Below are 20,711 nucleotides of genomic sequence, written 5' to 3' on the forward strand. Positions count from 1 at the left end.
ATTTTAACTCTGCTGGTATCGGTGTACATAACGCCTGGTAAGTGTATCGTTTATGTTAAACAACTGTTCATCATTATTTTTCTCAATAGGTACTACTCTAAAGCAGAAGAAATTTTTCATTGTGCGTATATTGATGGCCTACGCTAGGCAGACTTCTCCATTGGTTGTCACTGGAGACTTCAATGTCGATGTATCCAAACCTGAAAGCAAAGATTTCATCGACTTTATGGAGAAGTACCTTCGGTTACACCTTGCAACTGATCCTACTCAAGCAACCACTCTTGGCGGTTCATGTCTAGACTTGACGTTCTTCCGTAACATTAACGTTGAGTGCAGGAGATACTGTGCGTATTTTTCATACCACAGGCCAATACTTTCGGTTTTGAGAGCTGAACAGGTAGTACTTTTGCATTTGATATAGCTATTCTTCTTAATTGTTCTGTAAATAACCAACCGGTGCTCATCGAATCTTTTCAGAGTGCTGTAAGTGACTAATTCGAAGGTTTAAAGAAATCGGAGTGCCGATATTATAGTCTTCATTCTCAGTCGTGTGATTTGTATTCAACGATTCTAAGGCAACCCTTAGAGAACTGTTTCGCTTCACTTGAAACCACTAGCGGTGACTACAAATAATAAATATGAGCAACAGGTAAGAATTGTAATTTTATATTTTAAGAAACCAATTCTCTTTTCTATTCGTAGTGCACAACTATAATCATCGGTTTGGAGGAAAAAAATAACCAAAAACGACCCTACTGGACCCCCTTCTTTCAGCTACATGTAACACTCAAATGGCCCTTTTCAGAGCCACATCATAAATTTAAACGGCCCTTTTCAGAGCCGTTATATTTTTTTAACAAGACAAGAACGAGCCAGCATTGTCATTCGCTGGGTGAGGGTAGGGAGAAGCTTTGTGCTGGATATGTCGTTGCAATGAAACTTAATGAAAATAGAGCTGTGAAGAAATTAAAATCAATGATTTGAGCATGTAAAAATCAAAGATGTGGTAATTCTAGTTTTCTTTCCTCTTGCTCACTGTGTTGTGTGTCAATGAACGATTACTCGGAGTAGTCCTACGTCAATAATGCGGTTGTGTGTCAGATATAACCTTCTACTTTTTTTACTAGTAGAATGCACGATGTTGGGAGACTGCACATCAATTTCCAAAGAGACGAGTAAGAGCAGTTCGGATCCCTTCCGTGTCGTTCAGTAGAACTCACAGAATTTACCCCAGTATAGTGCAGGAATAGTTTTTTATGATGAGTGCGCGGAAAATGTGCTGCGCAGAATTACCCGCAGTCACGGTAGTTTCTACCTCAGAAAATTTCTTGGGCTTTGTGTGCCTCTTTGTTGAGAGGGTGTTTGATCACAGCCAGTGATGCCACATATTCAGATTAATCTGTAGTTATACAGATTTTATTTTTCGACATTTTCACGCATAACGATTATCTGTGTTATATGAGGATGCGGATCACACCTTTTCAATAAGTGAAAAATGAACCGTACAACGCATATTATTGTTTTGAAAGGTATGCTTCTATGTTGAACAACAGATTGAAGCAAATTGATCTTACAACACTAAATGAAAGCACAGCTTAATGCTTTTAAAGTGAAATAGCACCTAAACTTAAAGAGGCGTCAAAGAACATCTTGTAGAGTAGACTTTAAAATCTAATTTAGTTAACGACAAAACCCACGTTTATCACATATTTAATAGAGAAAATTTTTCTAGGTGCTTCTTATTCTCTATAATTCGACGTTTTAAAGATATCATTGATTACGAAATTTCTCGACTTTCCAACGAGACCAACAAAATTAAGCTAGCTTTACATTTCTTGTGCAGTAGTTAAATGTATTTAAAAATGTGAGTGGCAACCCTGATTATGCCTGTGCTGTGTGAAAATTTTGCCCGTTTGCGGCTTCCTGCTGACTCGTAGGGGTAATAGGGGCATAATGAGCTCCTAAATTGGTTTCTGATATAAGCATGGAAAACGACAAAAATTTAAGGGCTGTCTTCAGTGCAAAAATTGAATTAAATATTTATAATTAAAGGTACACTATTCACAAATTAAAAAGTTTATCGTATAATGGTGAAAAACACGAATTAGGTTCATGCTTATAAAACTAGCAATCAGTCGATGTGTAAGGCACAATGAGCACTCTTATAGAACACAAGCTGACCAGTTTCAGTGGTGTTCCGGATACTCCTGGATTATCGAACCAAAAGTCATCAAGTGAAATCAATAACGATTTTAAATCCGCAAAGTAGCCCATTAGTGGCCATATCGAGCGTCTAGGTCGTTATAGGTCACTTAGAAGATAGAAAAAAAAAATCATGAGTGTTGTCAAAATCGAACAGGGTCTGTATACGAAACACCTCAATTCTTCTTAATATTCAAGATAATTAAGCAGGTAAATACCTAAATAAAATCAAATTCTATTATATTTTCTGGAAAATATTTACTTGAATCTCTCGAAACAAAAGATGTCTTTCTAATTGTAGTTCTGATTTATTTTATTTGGTTTTTACATCTTCGAGAGAATCAATAAAACATAATTTATTATTACGTATGTATGTATAACAAACGCTGACAAACAGTCTCAAGACAATTTTCAATTTATTTCGTTCGTACATGTATTGTGTACAACATACTATAATGGAAAACTCACTGTTCTGAATGAAAGATATTGAAAATTAAAAAATAAAAAATGGCTCGATTATCCGGAGGATTCGATTATCCGGAGCGAAATGTTTTTCAAAACTCCGGATAATCGAGTCCGACCTGTATTAGGTGGTATTTGGTCATTTGCCGCTGTTTTTCAGAAACCGGAGGTTGCCATCTTAGATTTCGAAATGGTATTTGGAGACATGCCAGAAGGAGGAAGGGTGTCTAAACATTATGGACATGTTTGTTACACCTAAAAACATTCACTTGCCAAATTTGGTTATATTTGCTTGATTGGTTCTCGAGCTGTGGGAAATTTAAGTTTCATTTGTATGGGATCCCTCCCTTACAGAAGAGGGAGGGGTGTCGAACCATTTTGGACATATTTGTTATCTCTAAAAACATTCACATACTAAATTTGGTTGATTGGTTCTCGAGCTGTGTGAAATTCGTGTTTCATTTGTATGTGACCCCTCACTTGTAGAAGATATATTTGTTACCCCTGAAAACATCCACCTACCAAATTTGGTTCTATTTACTTGGTTATTTCTTGAGATGTGCAGAAATTTGTGTTTCATTTGTATGGAACCCCTCCCTTCCAGAAGAGGGAGGGGTGTCGAACTAATATGGACATATTTGTTACTCCTAAAAACATCAACATGCCAAATTTGGTTCCATTTGCTTGGTTAGTTTTTGAGATGTGCCCTCCCTTCCAGAAGGGAGGGGTCTCAAACCATCATAGGAACCTTTCTCGGCCCCTTAAACCCCTACATACAAATTTTCACGTCGATCGATGCGGTAGTTCCGAGCCTATATGGATCAGACAGACAGACAGACAGACCGGACTGCATTTTGATAGGTATAGATATCTGTGTAGAAGTACAACTAATGGGCCAACGTTTGTCGCGAGATGCCGTGATACTTGGCGGCTTGTTTCGTAACTGTCCCGTCGCGCCTTATGGTGGCCAATTCTGCCTGCGGTCCCTTTTTCTGACCGATTCGGCTTCAAAGATTTTCTAATATATGTTCGCACCATCACCGTAAACAAACACTGACTATGGAAACAGAACAAGTCTCACAAGTCTACTGAGATGAATTTCAGGTAAATTTATGTGACAACACACCTTGTCTTATTTCACCCCACCATTTTGCTCCTATCGAATTAGTTAAAGTTAATATGAGATTTTAACACTAATTATTGCTTAAAATCAAAACGTCAATGATGGTGAAATTTAGGGTACGACCCATACGTCATATTGATGTGTCTACATACTTGGTTGAGCCACGACCGTATAAGCTTATTTTGTAGTGCGCAATAATAATCACACTTAAAATTTTTTGCCGGGTCTCGGTAATTTATTGCCGAGAACGGCACCACTGAGTGCTCGGTTAAAAAAATAATGACAGCTGTCACATTTTTTCGTGAATCTCGGTTCACCTAACTGACATTTCGGCTCGTTAATATTTTGTGCCGAAACTGCAGTTAGGTTGAACCGAGATTTTCGAAAAAATGTGACAGCTGTCATTTTTTTCTAACCGAGCACTCAGTGGTGCCGTTCTCGGCAAAAATTACCGAGATCCGGCAAAAAAATTTAAGTGTGATAATTTTTCCAACATCCAGGAACCAAGTTGATTTTTTCAGTATATTTCCATGTTTTAAACAAATTTCGAACGCTTTCATTGCACATAATTGCACAGAGACATCTCCGGAAAGAGACGGATAATGAGTGCTGTGACATGCGAACTGCACTTACTTGTCTCTTTGGAATAGGGTTGTCGATAATAAAAATAGAATATCGATATCTGCTTTATCGATATCAAAAGCGGCATCGATATTCAAACCGATATTGCGCGCCGATATCGATATTTTACGATATTTCCCTTTATGCACTAAGGTCGCTTTTTACGCGGATTCCGGAATTTACGCGTTTTTTTTACGCGGATTCCGGAATTTACGCGGTTTTTTTACGTGGATTCCTGAATTTACGCGTTTTTTACGCGGATTCCGGAATTTACGCGGTTTTTTACGCGGATTCCGGAATTTACGCGGCACGAAACCCCCGCGTAAAAAGCGACTTTAGTGTATATCTTTTGTTTGGCTTTCAGCAACCCGGTGGCATCAGCCTTGTTTCCTGAAGCTGCCGTGAAAGACAGTGGCGCTAGTCTCATTTATGTTTTTGAAGGTTTGTTCACACAGCAGTGTGAGCGCAACGAGCGAAGCATAAAATATGTTGCACAGAGTTATGCGCTTGAATCAATTTAATTATTTAAAAAAAAGCTTAGCTTAGCTTTGTAAATGTTTAAAAGTGGCGCTGATATGCTCTTTCATTTACACGTACGTTAAAATGTCAAATCATCGCGCGATGTCAGCTGCCTGCAAGAAACACCGCCGTTCGCAATCGGCAAGAATAAACGTTGTGTACATTCTAAAATAATCAGGGGGTTATAAACGTCAACATTTTGCCTACCAATCTTAAATTCAGTGTTCAGTGCATTTTCCAATCAGATTATTCCGACGTTTCGTGAGCCGCGTCTCCTAATCGTCACTGATCTATTGACTAATCACCAGCCGGTTACTGAAGCATCCTACCTGAACATTCATGTTATCGCTTATGTAACACCGATTCTTTACTGAAATTCATCGATTCTGCCATCCCAATGCAACACCAAGGCATCGCATTTGATCGGTTTAATGTGGTGGTTATTGCCCCGAGAAGTTCCACACCCAAATTTCTGGAAATTCGCTCTAAGCATGCTGTCAATAAAAATGGAGATATGGCAACCATATTTCTGTCGAACCTCCCAGCTGGTCTCGAGGTACGATGCTGGCTTAACAAGCCAGTCGTCGTATTTTCGAGTCTCGGCTCGGGAGGAACTGTTAGTTTTTTTTTTCACAACATTTATTTGACACGGCACAATACTGAGAGACTGTTAGTGTCAGTAGGATCGTAGCGCTAGCCCCGCAATTGTCCTGACACTCAACAGTTGGCTGCGAAGTCTGTGTATAATAAACAGAAGGTCGAGTTCCGATATGGAATGTAGCACCAAGGTTTTGCTTTTTATTTCTGTCGAACTGCTTACATTTTCCATCTATCACTTATTGATTCTAATACCAACAACTCTGGTACCTATACTTTTTAGTTGATTTGCCCTAAAATAGCTGAAATAGAGTAAACGTCCTTTAATTGCTATTGACCTATTTTCGAATAAATATATTTATCAATGAAGAAACCAAGCCTTAACGATTGTTTTCAGTATGATGTGCACTTTCAATGAATATCTTATATTGCGTGTGAGCATTTTAAATTTAATTTTGATGCCATGATGAATTTATGATTGGTAGGCAAAATTTCGACGGCAGCACTCCCCCGATGGCAACCGAGAATATCGGACAGCAATATCGAGTCACAATATCAAAATATCGATAATATCAAGTGCGCCAATATCGGTCAAAAATATCGATATTGTCAGGGGCAAATATCGATAATATCAAATATCGATAAAATATCAGCAACCCTACTTTGGAAACGAAATGTACAGTGCAATCCGAACTGCTCTTACTCGTCTCTTTAGAAATTATTGTGCAGTCTCCCAACGGCGTGTGCTTTGCACGCAAAAAAATGAGTAGCACCCGATCTCTGACTCTCAGGTATAAAATCTCTCTCTCTCCTTCGTCTCTTACTCCTTCCAAATATTGGAACGTGCACAAAAATCTGCGAGACGCACGAAGATTTTTTGCACAGCTCTGAGTAGTTAGACGATCCCTGCCTGCCTCTATCTCTTCTTTGAATCTGTGGTATAGAAGTTTAATTCATCCGTTCGAAGGTTCAATGCTAAATTTTGTAGTAATAGACTAAAGAGAAAACAAGCAGTGCTACAACCATCTCTACATGTTTTTTCTTCAACTCAGTCCTTCGAAGGAAGAAGCGCCAGCAAGAGTACCGAGATCGCGTAGCGATGGAAAAGCTGTACCAAGCTACCGACAATCGGAAGTTCTACAAGAAGTTGACAGCTCCCGTTAAGGCTACGTGCCGCAAGCCAATATGTGCAGGACCTTGGACGGCAACCTCCTTCGGACGAAAGGTGGAAGCAGCACTTCGATGAGCATCTGAGCGGCGATGCAGTGGAGCGCGAGGGCGGTATGGGCAGAAGACAACCGAATTCCAACCCTTGATTTTCCTGGAGGTAGAGGAGGAGATTAGCCAGCTGAAAAACAATAAAGCTGCTGGAGTGGACCACCTTCCCAGCGAGCTGTTGAAATACGGTGGAGAAACACTGGCCAGAGTCGTGCACTCATTGTCGGATTTCTATATATATGTATATTCTATACGGATTTCCGGAAAAACTAACGCGGTTGGTCACGGAGACGATGGAGCGAGTGATGTGTGTAGTTCAAGTATCGGAGGCATTCTTGAGCTCCTTCGAAACTCGAAAAGGTTTAAGGCGAGGTAATGGGCTTTTGTGCCTACTGTTTGATATTGCTCTGCAAGGTGTCATAAGAAGAGCGGGGATTAACACGAGTGGCACGATGTTCCAATAGTCGGTCCAGCTGTTTGACTTCGCCGACGATACTGACATTGTGGCTCGGACCTTTGTAAAGATGGCGGTTACGTACATTGGACTAAAGGCCGAAGCCAAATGGGTCAGTGCATCGAAGACGAAGTACATGAAAGGAAGGGGCTCAAGAGAAGACAGAGCTAACCTTCCACCCCGAGTTCAAGTTGGTGGTTATGAAATCGAGGTGGTCAACAAGTTCGTGTACCTGGGCAGCCGACAACGATACCAGCAGATGCATACTTTGGTCTCCGGAAGACTCTCCGATCGAGTAGAAATGGCCGCTGGACCAGGTTGACCATCTACAGGACGCTGATTAGACCGATAGTCCTCTACGACCATGAGTTGCGTACCATATACGGTGGAATGCAAGTGGAGAACGGGCGTGGAGAAGGCGAATAAACCACTAAGCTGCTTGGGGAGCCATTCTTTGTCCTCTCTGCTAAGATTGGCAGGTTGCGGTTGGTTGGGCAAGTCGTAAGGATGTCGGATAAAGATGGTCCTTGAAACCAATTCGTTAGTGACGAGACGAAGAGTAGGACAACGGGCAAGGTGGATCGATTAGGTGGAAGACAACCAACGGACCCTGCGCAGACTACAGAGCTGGCGAACTGCAGCCATGGACCGAGTGGAATGGAGACGACTCTTACGTATAGCATAGGCTACACCACCAGCCAAGGACCATACCAAATGGTAAGATAAGTAAGTGTATATTTGAGGATTGTTGTTTCAACAGAAACATGTAGAATCCGTGTTCTGCTCTGTGAAATTGATGTCTTCAAAATGTCTAACTACGTTCTTTCTAAGACGAGCAATAACAAGACACACAGCTCCCTGAATGTGACAGTCAACAAGGTCGAAGCACCCTTAATGCGTCCAAGAAACATCGACTGTATCTGTGTGCATGTTATCGGTATCTAGGACAGTACGTGACTCTAGGAGTTTTTCCGAAAGATTCTCGTTTGGTGTTATAAATCTTTTAGATTGGGAACACTTTTTGATATCCAACCAATTGATTATCACCTTTTGTTCCTCCCAGCTTTTAAGCTCCATGTTCACTGCACAGTTTGATATACCGCAGAAAGGTTCTGGGCCAATAAACTGTGAGTTAGATCCTTGTTTTTTGCAAGTTCGTCTGCCTTTTCATTCCCACCAAAGCCAATGTCCTGGAACCCAATACAAATTTACTGAGTTTGTTTGACATAGCTGTCGCAATGTGAGAATATTTTCCCAGACGATCTTGGGACTCATGTTCATCTTGGGACTGCGAGTTTGTATTTTCTAGTCAGACACACATTCGCATATTTAAGGATTGTAACAATCTCTGCTTGAAACGCTGTTGGCCAGGGTCCTATTGCCACTGAAACATTAATTCCAGGGCCGAAGATTCCTGCACCAGTTTTTGTACCTATTTTTGAGCCATCTGTGAAAAATATCGTTGAACCGGGACGGAAATCAGGAACTCCGACCTCCCAGTCTGTACGCGACGTTTCGCATATCTTGTAGGGCATATCATGATTGTCCGGAGGTGCCATCCAGTATCCATTCATACTCATCACTGCCCCTCTTTTAAAAAAGGTCAGTATAGTCAGGGGACCCACTGACCCCCCTTTTTGCTTCTAGTTGCACGTATTCGTACAACGGCAGCAGATGAAGAATTGCATCAAGAGCTTTCGATGGGGTGCTTTTCATTGCTCCTGTTATAGCAATGCACACTCTTAAAATTTTTTGCCGGGTCTCGGTAATTTATTGCCGAGAACGGCACCACTGAGTGCTCGGTTAACAAAATAATGACAGCTGTCACATTTTTTCGTGAATTTCGGTTCAGCTTGTTACGGTTCACTACGTAACTTTTAACTTGGAGGGATACGCTTCACCTCCAAACTACCAAAGGGTCGTTACACGTGGTCTCCTAGAGAAATTTCAGGTGGCGGGGCGGACTTTCACCCCTCAATACGCCTCTGGTCACTGAGCGTGTTCAGGTGAAATATCACGAATACCGAGAAGCGGACAAACTTAGCCTAAAGAATGAATGTCATTTATTGTAACACAAAACAACTAGAATTAGACCGACCTTACATTTAACTTCTATTTTATTTTTTTGATTTACAAGGGGGGGGGGGTTAATTCTAAAGACGCTTACTTGTTTGACATATTTATTCTCACTAATGGACTTCACTAAACGTTGCGGCCGGGACGAACGGTGGTCGACATGCTGCTACTCTGCAACCAGGAACGAGACGAACAGAAACGGGCACCAACGACTCGGCAAGGCTACCAAGAACGGGGTAGCGGGTTGTTTGTCAGCTACAGCGGCAAGCGGCCTTAACGTTTCGGATCCGGGAGGGATTTAGCACTGTCGCTTGGGTTTGCGTACACAATGGACAATTCGGCCCATTGTTCTTCTCGACGTGCACTATGCAGGATTTCTTCTGGGGACACTACACTGTCACCCCACTCGAATGGTCCGGCCAGAGATTAACGTTCGTGTAGTATACTGGCGGACCGTGCTTTGGATCTTCTGATCCCACGTTTTGTCAACCGAAAACTCTGGGCAAACGATTTGCCGAATCACGCTGCCGCGCCAAACTTACTCCTCGGACCGATTTTTGGGAAAAAGCCTCGTTTGCGCCACCGCGCCCCAATTTATTCCCCCAGTGGGACGTTGGTGTTCGTGATCTCGTTGACAGCTCCCAGCATTCGATACATCACGGCGGGCTAACAATATTTTCTGCTAGGTTGGTGTCCCCTCTTTTATGGTACTGTACACTGTTTAGTTGCATGCAAGACTTACACTTCTAACTGAATTTCCTTAATACTATGTTTAATTCTACCTAAACCTAAAATAAATTAACAAATACTTTACATGCAACGAGAAAGCAAACATTGATAATAAATAATATTCAGAAAAGTATGTATATATCGGGACACCAACTCAGGGCTACTAGGTATAGAATAAACATCCCTCAAACACGCAGGCGTAGAGGACTGACATTCATCTTATATCTAGACATTTACTGACAATATTTACAAAAATGACAATATTTTGTGTTGTGTCTAATTCTAGCTGGCCCAGTGACCAAAAGTCAATTGTGATCCGACAAAGTAGATCACAAGCTAACTGAAATTTCGGCTCGGTAATATTTTGTGCCGAAATTTCAGTTAGGGTGAACCGAGATTTACGTATAATAGATGTGAATATCCACATCACCATTTTCTGTCTCAAGAGTCGAGATGTGAATTCCAGTTTAGCTTGGCATCAAGGATAACTCCTAAGTATTTAACCTGTTCACTGAATCGAATTTCTGCTCCTCCAAGCTTGAGAGTTTTTAGATTGAATTTTCTCTTTCCAGTGTAAGGTACGATCACAGCTTTTTTCGGATCAATGCTGAGACCCTACTTCATACACTAGTTAGCTATCTGTTTAAATTTTATCACCCGGTAAATGATTTGTTCTTTTCCAGGTTCTAGCTACTTCAAGGTGACGGAACTCTAGAGGTTATTATTCACGAAAGGACAAATAACAATAAATAACAAGGAGCAGGAGAACACTGCCCTGCCGAGGACCGTTGAAGCAGAAGTGGTTGGATATTGCCGCTGCCGGAACAGCCTGGACAACCACAAAGATGACTAGAACAAGATACCTAACTTCCAGCTTTTTCATACATTTTGTCCACGACACCTTTACAACGGTTAGTACTGCCATCTGATGACTTAAATTTGCATAAAACTGTGGTTATTATCAAAATCGATTTATCGTATAAGGATATTGAAAATAAGATGACCGCATCGTGCAAGGACATTGAAAACTAGATGGCAGGACCATACAAGGATATCGAAAAAAAATTACTTCACTTTTCGCCATCTTGCCGTCATCATCAAATTACCTATATACAAATTAGTTCGACTTTCGTTCGCGTGCGGCGACAATTGTGTCCGCCTCATACTTCAAAAGTCAGGTATCTTGTACTAGTCATCTTTGACCACAGCCAACCTGGTGGTTGTTGGGAGAATTGAGACGTTTTTCAATGTAATTAACCCTAATATCAAGTTACCACTGAAGCACCTCTTGACTGCAGTAGCAGAGTCTTAATAAACGGAAGGAGATGTTTCTGCAGGCGATAATTTGTGCGTTCATTCTCTTGTCTTAGACGAAAACTTTGATTTTCTGTTAACAATTGAAAATCCTTGCCAAATCAAAAACCTTTTGACGCACTCATCAGCGAAAATGAACCTAAATTTGCAAGAAACATCTCCTCTAGCAAAGGACTTGTAGAATCTCGGGCTCCGGAGCTGCCCAAAACCCATATTCACGTACGATTCGTCTTCCAACAGCATGTGTTCTTTGTACTTCATTAAAACTTTATTGTATAACTTTCGAGCGCGTCTTTTGACCGCCATATTTTCTGCAGCGTCCCGTTTGGTTGCTCCAAGGAACAGAGATTACAATAGCCTTCTCACATACGAATTTTTAGCGATGTCATAGCCCAAGAGCCCTGGGATTGCCTGAATTGTTCTTAAGGTGAAACGGTGTTGAAGCCACAAATGGCCGACTTTAAGTCATAACTTCTAATTTTCAAAGGCACAAGACTTGGTAATAGGCAAACGCGGCGGAGAAGCATTTCCAAAAAGTCTGCTCGAAATTAGAAAAAATGCGCTTGCACAGGTAAAAGTTTGCAGAAATATGCACACTTTTACAGAAAGTTACTGGAGTAACATTCTGCAGAAGGTCTGATAAAACTGCAAATTGAAAAAAAATCTGCATACGGACTCGAAAAACCATTATGCCTACTGTTGCAGCACAAGTAGTTATATTTTCTACTTCGTTTACCAACTCATTCCACCAGCTAGGATAAAAAATGAGATTAAATTATGAGACAAATGAATCCTGATCACAAAATTAAAAACTTATCTGATGGTTTTATGTCTTTTTAATTAATGTGAACATTCTCTTCGAGAAGTATTGGCGAAACAAAACCGTTACTTTCCTACGAAATTGTTGAATTATGAAGTTGAATTAACCTGGTTGAATTATGTGTCAATATGCAATGCTCAGCGGCTCTAATTAAGTAAATCAGCATTCAAGAAATCATACAATGTAGCAGAAAGCAGAGCAGAAAGCTGAAAAGAGAACAAGCGAGCAATAAAATGTATTAGCCGTAGCCATGCTGTAACTTCACAGAACACATAACCTGTCAATCATTCGGGTGCCGACAGGGAAACACATTCGCAGCCGGCAATGTCAGTGTCTCAAGATGTAAATGATTAAATAAAATAATAAGCTCAATTAGATTATTTGTTTGATTAGCTGTTGTAGGGCCTTTCGGAAAGTATAACATTACATTTCAACACATCGTGGTGGCGCTTCGTGGCCATCACGGTACAACGTTTTTTGTTTCAACAAGCTTGAAAAAGAAATTATTATGACCGTACAAGCACAATTTAGATTTAGTGCGGTTATCGTACAAACTACACGTGTAATGGAGACGCATGGTTGCGCGCCGTTAATGTCCAGATAAAATGACGAAACTATATGGGTAGGTACGGAGCTAACGCCTCTGTAGTCGACCGTCTGCGGTCACGATTGGCTCCGATAATCGTCGGCGAAATGAAGAAACACGTGTTGAATCACGCACAATCTACGCCTTCCAAGTGGTCGAGCCTCACGCCACCCCAGCAGATGTTCCCTCATACGTGGTCAGCACAGATGTCGAACCAAACGGGTATTGAATAATAAATCAACAACTTTAATGTTTATCGCTATTTTTCAATTATTTTTTCGCCGCTTTGCGAATAAATTCGCTACGGCAAATTTACGCTCAGGTGATTCCGGCGATCACAGACAAATAGATGTGAAGAGTTTGCCTCACTGGGCGCGCTTGCGTTGCCCCGGGCTGAAGCATACAATATCCGTTGGTTTCTGCAGAAAGTTTGGCACTCGCCAGTCTGGTCCATCGAGTGGGTTGCGCATTGTTTCTAGCCAATTAACATGGTTTAAAGCTGTTAACTTTGTTTCTATATTATAAACACCGTTAACTTTTTTTTGCTGTCATTTATGGTGATCTACCGACCCAATTGAGCACGTACCAAGTGCAACGAAGCGAAGAAAATGCATTGACTCGGTTAGGTTTTTTATCACATTTCTCTACCATTTCTGAAACTAATCTGAGCTTGTCAAATGCAAACCGAAAACCTTGATTGTTTCTCAACTGTCAATTGGATCAATAATTTATCAAACGCGGTCGGATTGAATTACCACCGAGACTGGTTGCACTAGTCGATAAGTTCCCTTGTGCAACATCAATCGGAACGTCCGAATTAATTGCTTTACCTTTACTGAAAAGAAGCATGAATTACGCTTTGGTCTAATCTGCGCATATTCGTTCATGATTAAATGATCCATTTAAATTTACACCAAGCGCAACAGTTGGTACCTACAACAGTAAAGACAATGAGTGCAGAAGTGCGAAACGAATTTTACTATCCCAGATTGAAAAATTACTAAACACTGCAACTAACGACCGGAGCACATTGTTGCGATGCCTTGCGGAGCATTTCTGTGGATTTTACACAAAGAGATTCGAGACGGCTGTAAGTTTGCTAGAGCAGGTGTTAAGAAATGAGAAAGGTGTAACGATGCCACCAATTAGAGTACATTCAAAATTTATGTCCCCCCGAACGAAGACCGAAAAGGGGTAGCGCGTTAGGTGAGTGTGCTTTTCCCTGGTCGGTGAACGGCCCTTTTATTATGATTAGTTTGTTGTTGGTTTGTTAAAACAAAAAATCACGAGTTTTACGTGTGTAACAGTAATTGGCGATGTTCAACAACTTTAAATTGAATTTTATCATTTATTTAAATAGTGTCCAGTTTTAAGACAACTCAACGAATTAATTTTCTATACAATTTTCTTTTAGGCGTTACATCAACATTTCTAAATCTTATTTTCAGCATTCCTCCAAATCGCTGATTCGTTAATAAGTGTTGCTTATTTTCAATTAGTGAATAGGCACTTTGCTAGTGTTTGAATTGGTTTTCCAAGCTGCTAGCTAATTTGCAGTGGAACGCAATCGAACAATTTGGACATGTGTCAAAATGTTTCGTCGTACCCTGAATGTTTTTTCGGTACTGTCTTTTGTTCCTCTCCTAAAAAGGCAAGTGTTTGTGAGCCTTATTTTATATTTAAAGTCGTTGTTCAAAATAAATGTTTTTGCTTTTTAGTATCTTTCCTATTGCGAAAATTCGGATTGCCAACTGCCAAGATATCGTGTGATGGCTTCTTGCTTTCTTGCCTCCTTTGCCACGACCAGACAATGTAACTTGCAAATTCGATTGAAGTTACAATTAACAGAACTGCAAACTGCTTGATGAAAAAAAGACCCGTGAGATGGTCTAAATACTTACGAAGAGGGCTAACACAAAAACCAGGCAGCACTTCGTAGGTCATGGGCTGTGGACAAAGGCATAAACCTTCCTATCTGCGCTAGTATTAGTGGTCGATTTCACTAATACAAATTTAATTTTGGTTGCAAATAATCAACACGCTGGTAGTAACAAAAAATTTCCTCCTGCCCCGAGCTTTTATTCAAGTTGTAAGCCGATTTTTAGTTTTTTTTTCATCTGGTTTTCCACTAAAACAAAGTTTGTGAAAACAGGTAACACTAATGAACTAGGATTCATAAGTGCAATATTTTTCGAAATTGAATAAAAGCTGATTTTTTGGTTGAAAACAAATCGGTTTTATTAGGATACAGACTAAGCCTGTATTGGTGAGATCTGGCGTAGAAAGCTCTATATCGCTTAGATGCACCGAAGACTTGAAATAAATTGTTTCATTCCTCCTATCAGGTACAAATTACAATCGGCTCTTCTTAGGAACCCCGATCATATTTCAATAATCGGGCTGGTTCGAATTATCTAAATTAGAAATCTGTAATTGAGCCATTTAATAATCACGGGTGACAACTAAAAATTTGAACTTTTTTTTTCAAATTTTTTTAACACTTCAAAATCCTGTAAAACCTAACCCAAATATATTTTTGCACATCCTCCGGGGTTAAAACTAAGCGACAAAATGTTGCGGCGTGTTGTGACTCAAATTTCATTGTTACAAATTTTGTAGCTCTTGAAAATTCTTAATTCTGATGTTTTCTGAAATTAAACCTTTGAACGCCGCAACATTTTGTCGCTTAGTTTGGACTCCGGAGGATGTGCAAAAATATACAGTCATGGAGAAAAAAATAAATACACTTGCAGTGTTGGATGATTTTCCATAGAATTTCTAAAGGATTTAAATTAGGAGTCTGCGCTGGTCAAACTAATAATTTTATATTTTCGTTTGAAAATCATCTTCGTGTTCTGGGTGACCAATCTAGAGGATGTCATTGATAAAAATGCAGGATACATGGAGCAATACATAATAAGGATAACTGAACTTGAACATTTCAATATTGTTTCTTAAAGGGGATTTGAGTTTGAAGCAATGTATGTCATTTTTTAGCATAATTTTTGTTGTGACAAACAAAACGTTATTCAAAATAGTTGAAGGAGTTGTTTGGAAGACACGACCGCAAGGGTAACGTAGAATTACGACAGGCTGTCTAATGCCAATATATTTTTTGCAATGGGTTTAGGAATAAACTCCATTAGGGTTAATTAATATAATGGTGCTGAGCGGTAAATTTCAATGATAATTCTCTTTCATTTTTATTTTTTTAACAATTCATTGGTAATCTAAAAGGAAAGCGTTGGTTTTGGATTGTTATTTACCAATGACACGGAGTGATTCCAGTTCTCTTGTTATTCCCCGCTCCGCATACACTACAAGCAAGTAAACACTCACAGCCAGGCTTGTAAACGGTCAACTCTTTCATTTGATTTCGTTTCCTAAACGTGCGTCACAGTAGGCTTTCGCTCGTAAATGTAGAACAACCGTCGGTCGCCTCCCATACAAAGTACAGGATGGTCAATCGACACTCACACATCAAAGAGATGCACACTGTCATTCGTCTGGCGATGTTATTTTGGCCTATATCTGTTTACTTTGTTCTATCTATGTTGAGAAATATCAATGATATAAGTAATTCCCTGAATCTCCGCACACAACGTGCGAAATTCTCATTATAGAAAAAATGCCAAAATACGTTTGAGGAAAAAACGTCGTGGTGGCAAGTACTCGTTTGACATGTTTGTTCCAGAATGTATTTAGACAGCGAGCCTTGCCACCGTCAGAAGAAAAAGAAGACGATTATCGCTGTGAAAAGTGGTTCTATCGTGACCATTTACAAGCCCGCTCACAGCTATTAGCAGTGGTCGGAAAGGCTGAAAGTGAACGCGACGCCAAATCGGGACAGAATTACTAACATGATCGGATATGTTCAGCAATGCTCTACAGTGCCGCCAGTTGGTTCGTGTGGAACGCTGCGATCGAATGAGTCGCTTGCTCAGCCTAGTTGCGCTAAAATTAGCTGCTGGTCTGCGCCGGTTCAACAAGACTGTACATTTTCCGATAGTACAATAATCAGCATCATAAAATCATATCTTGGTGGACGCATAGCTAATTTTCCAAGGGATTGTTGTAAGGATGAATAAAATCCTTTGAAATCTAACTGGGTGAGAGTGTTAAAGATAAAAAATAAAAAAAAAAATAAAAATAAAAAAAATAAAATATACTTTAACAAATTATGTTACTCGAAAGAATCTGTGTTTTGACCGGAAAGTTTTCCAGCAATTTTGATTGTCCATTGGCATCACTGTAACAGCGGTACTGACAGTCCATCGGCAGCGTTGTATAATTTCCTCGTTAGCCCAGAATTGAATTTGGTATTCTGTTGCACAAAAATATGTCTGATGATTAGGGGTGGCATTGTGCAGCTCGATTCGAGCGATTTTCGCTATTTTCGAGAACGTCACATACTGCCAGTTTTGCTCTAAGCTCAAAAAGAGCTGTCATTGTTATTTGTTCTTCAGCTCATCTAACCCGCAAAGTCGAAAAAATACGAAAAACGAAACATAACGCTCACCAACGATCATTTGGGTTCGAGTTACTCGAAACAAAATGCGCAATGTCACCCCAGCTCTCAAGTTTCTTCAAATCACGAGGTCGCTTTTAGATCGTGATCAGGACCGGCGGTTGATGTGGATAGTATGGGTAGTAGTACCCACTCGGAAAATATCCCTATGGGTACTTACCCACACGAAATTATCGGATAAAACCAAAAAAAGTGATTTTTCTATGTTTGAAACTTAAAATTGCCACGCACATGTGCGAGTGCCCGTTTTTCAATGGATATCGTTGAGCAAGATTTTATAAAGATGCAGATTTCATACATTTCTAAGCGATTTGCTATCAAACAAAATTTCGATTTCAAAAGCTTCAAGAGCTACTCTTGTGAATTTTTTCATTGGTAAAGAAAGTTAGACTTTCACTACTGTAAGTTAAGTCTTACCAGAAATCCGCTTAAGTTTAAATGTTGGATGAAGACACTTTCCGAGGAGACTAAACTGTTGTGCCTTTACGTTTGCAATTAAAAAACGCACAAAAATTGTCGGTTTTTCATGGGTTTACCTTTAGACGCACTAACGAAACAACCCATGCAGCATCAATCATAGTAACCCATGAGTCAGCAGAAAAAAATTAACTCGAACTCTAACAGTGATGCCAAATCAGTGAAACTTCTTCATTCAGAAGTGTGCGCGTTAAAAAAAAACGGTACCTCGCCGCGTTAAAAACGGATATCGTGCGACACTTTGTGGACGCCGGATGCGCCCATTTCGACATGTACAATATCTTAGCACTATTGGATAAGAATCAAAGCATCGGAAGAAAACCCGGTTCCGAACGGCCGACGAGCGATGAAAAGCTCCAAAGGATGCTGTAGAGGAAGACCGAGGGAAAAGAGAACTACCTGGCGAACATGGATGGCGACGACTGCTGGGCACTTAGTAACAAAGGAAGTAAGATCTGAGGTGAAGTTCATTTGGCACATCAAGTGAGAAGTGCCTGCTGGAAGTTGCTTCGTTCATCAAGAAATACCATAAAAGCGAAAACGCGGTGTATTGGCTGGATCTGCCGTTGGCCCACTACTCGAAGCAATCGTTGATAGAACTGGCCCCATCGAGAGCTACTCCAATAATTTTGTCCCAAAAAGTGATAAACGAAGAAAGAACTCTAAAACATGCCTACCCGCACGTTTTCGTCCGCCATGCCGATTGTTCCGGTTAACTGCCGGAAGGCCACCCATGAGCCTCCCCATTTCCTTACTACCCACTCGGGAAAACAGTGTGACGCCTGCCCTGAACGTGATGGTTTGAAAGACTACACCCTTTTTCATGTTAGCTCATTCTACCAGATTCTTAAAATCGAGACTTCAATATACACTTGTCGCAAGATTCTTATCAGCAACGTTTTAGCAAGTGGTACAGAAATATCAACTAATTTAAATACATAATTTTGGGGCAACAAAATGTGTCATTGTGTTTTACAATAGTAAGAACACCATCAAGTTTGTTCAATTCATTTACATTTTGGATTGCCATTCGCCGATGGTTTTAATTCTCTCGTTATCTCTGGCAGAATTTCCTGTCATTTCTAGTACCTACTTCTGGAGCTATCCAAATCTCTGTAACAGCCGCCAGATAGACGGGAACACCGTTTTGATTTCACTACCATTTCATCTTAATGGATGCTGATTTTCCTGCGTTTTGTTGGGTATATTCTGCTTCTGGTATGTCTTTAAACCAAAAATCTCGTTCTAGCACGTACAATGATTCTTACAGATGTCGGTACTCACCTTTTTCGCCACATCATGTAATGATACTTAACTTTTGCGATCAAATGTTTCTATAACCTTCTAGTTGATTTCCAGCCATATTGGACGACAGTTTTGGTCACGCTTTAGAAGATTTTTGTTCTTCAATTCTTATTGTTTAAATTCATTATTAAATTTCAGAGCTATTCTTCCAATAAATTTGAATCTAAAAGGTGTTTGAAATGAATTGTATCTTGGCGAAAAAATTGCAAAAGTGCAAAAGTTGCGATGTTGTCAGCGAAATATTTTAACGAATAAGGTCAGTTGAAGGTACAGCATGGTAAAAAGATCTGCAATGAATCAGTAACTATTAATTTTTATCAAAAATTTTTGAGTTCATGTTTCTTTTTTGGCAACTGAGACTTGAATTCACAACCAGAGGTATATGCAAAGATGAAAGAAGCGTATAATGTTCACAAATATCTAGTTGTTCTAGTTGTTTAATCTCATTCTCTTGAAATCTACATTTTTTTAAGTAGTTGATGTTATGTAAGCAGAGCTCAAAAATCAAAAAGATGATCACGTCAAATTTTAGTTACAAGTACCCCAACTGACATCGAATACTGGAGTCAATTGTGAAACGAGGAAACTGAATAAAAACTTACCTTTTGATCGATTCTCTTGATGGCGTTTACGCCCTGTTTCGTACCAAACTAGTGATGGCCTTTTCAAACAAATGAAACTAATCCAATCGATTCATCAAATCTTAAATTGTTACAAAAGCCAATTTGCACAATGCTCGATCATAATGGACTCGCACAAACAACAAGGAGAGAGTGATGGGTTGCTTGGAACTAGGAGAATCGAAAGATAATTAACTTGTGTTCAATAAAAGGCTCTTTTCCTTTTCCACTTCCTCCCGTTTCAGATTAAAATTCATCATAACGTAATATTCCGCAAACAAATGATTCACGTGTTGCTTGTGTATGATTGCGTCCTCTTCATCAGCACCGGATTGTGGTCTATGGTGTGGCTCACGTGGTTCCCCAAAATGGAAGCGTTGAACCGCCTCCACGCCGGCGGCCAGCGGTCATTAGCCTGATATGCCGCATATAGAACAAACCGGACGACGTACCGCCACCGTTGCCGCCGTAACGCCCGGGCTGAAAGTCCAAAAATGAGTGGACCGAATCCATCAATTGGCAAATTCGAAGTGCAACTTCAAAACTCCACTGCAGCTGGCTCACGAAGACGATCGTTGAATGTTTGTTTACGGACGCGTTTGCGTTTTTTTTCGTTTTGTTTTCCGGCTATGCGTCTTGATTGGTCATCATGAATACGACGTCGTTAGAGTTATCATTGGGAAGAAATAATTTGTGGACGGTGTCTCCGAATTGTATGAAACCCAAAACAAATTTTCATAAAATAAATTATCCGAGAATTTGATTTTCAAAAACTCCAAACAACGCACTCCGTGTGGAAAGCATACAGTGTAATTTGTTTTTATCACGGTCATAATTTTTTGCTCACTACTTTTCATTATGATTTCTATCGCTTCTGACTTACCTGCTCAATTCACACACTTCCCCGCCACCTATTGCACATCGGCACGACAGTTCAGCTAATTTCCAAATTTTCCCTTTGCACTCTTCCGTGCGTCGTCTTCATGACGGATGGGCTCTCCGCTCTTTGGGCCTCGTCGTCGCGTCTTGGCGAAGAAAATTTTCACTCTCTTTTGGGGCC

This window comes from Wyeomyia smithii, chromosome 2, assembly GCF_029784165.1.
Source record: "Wyeomyia smithii strain HCP4-BCI-WySm-NY-G18 chromosome 2, ASM2978416v1, whole genome shotgun sequence".
Taxonomy (NCBI): Eukaryota; Metazoa; Arthropoda; class Insecta; order Diptera; family Culicidae; genus Wyeomyia; species Wyeomyia smithii.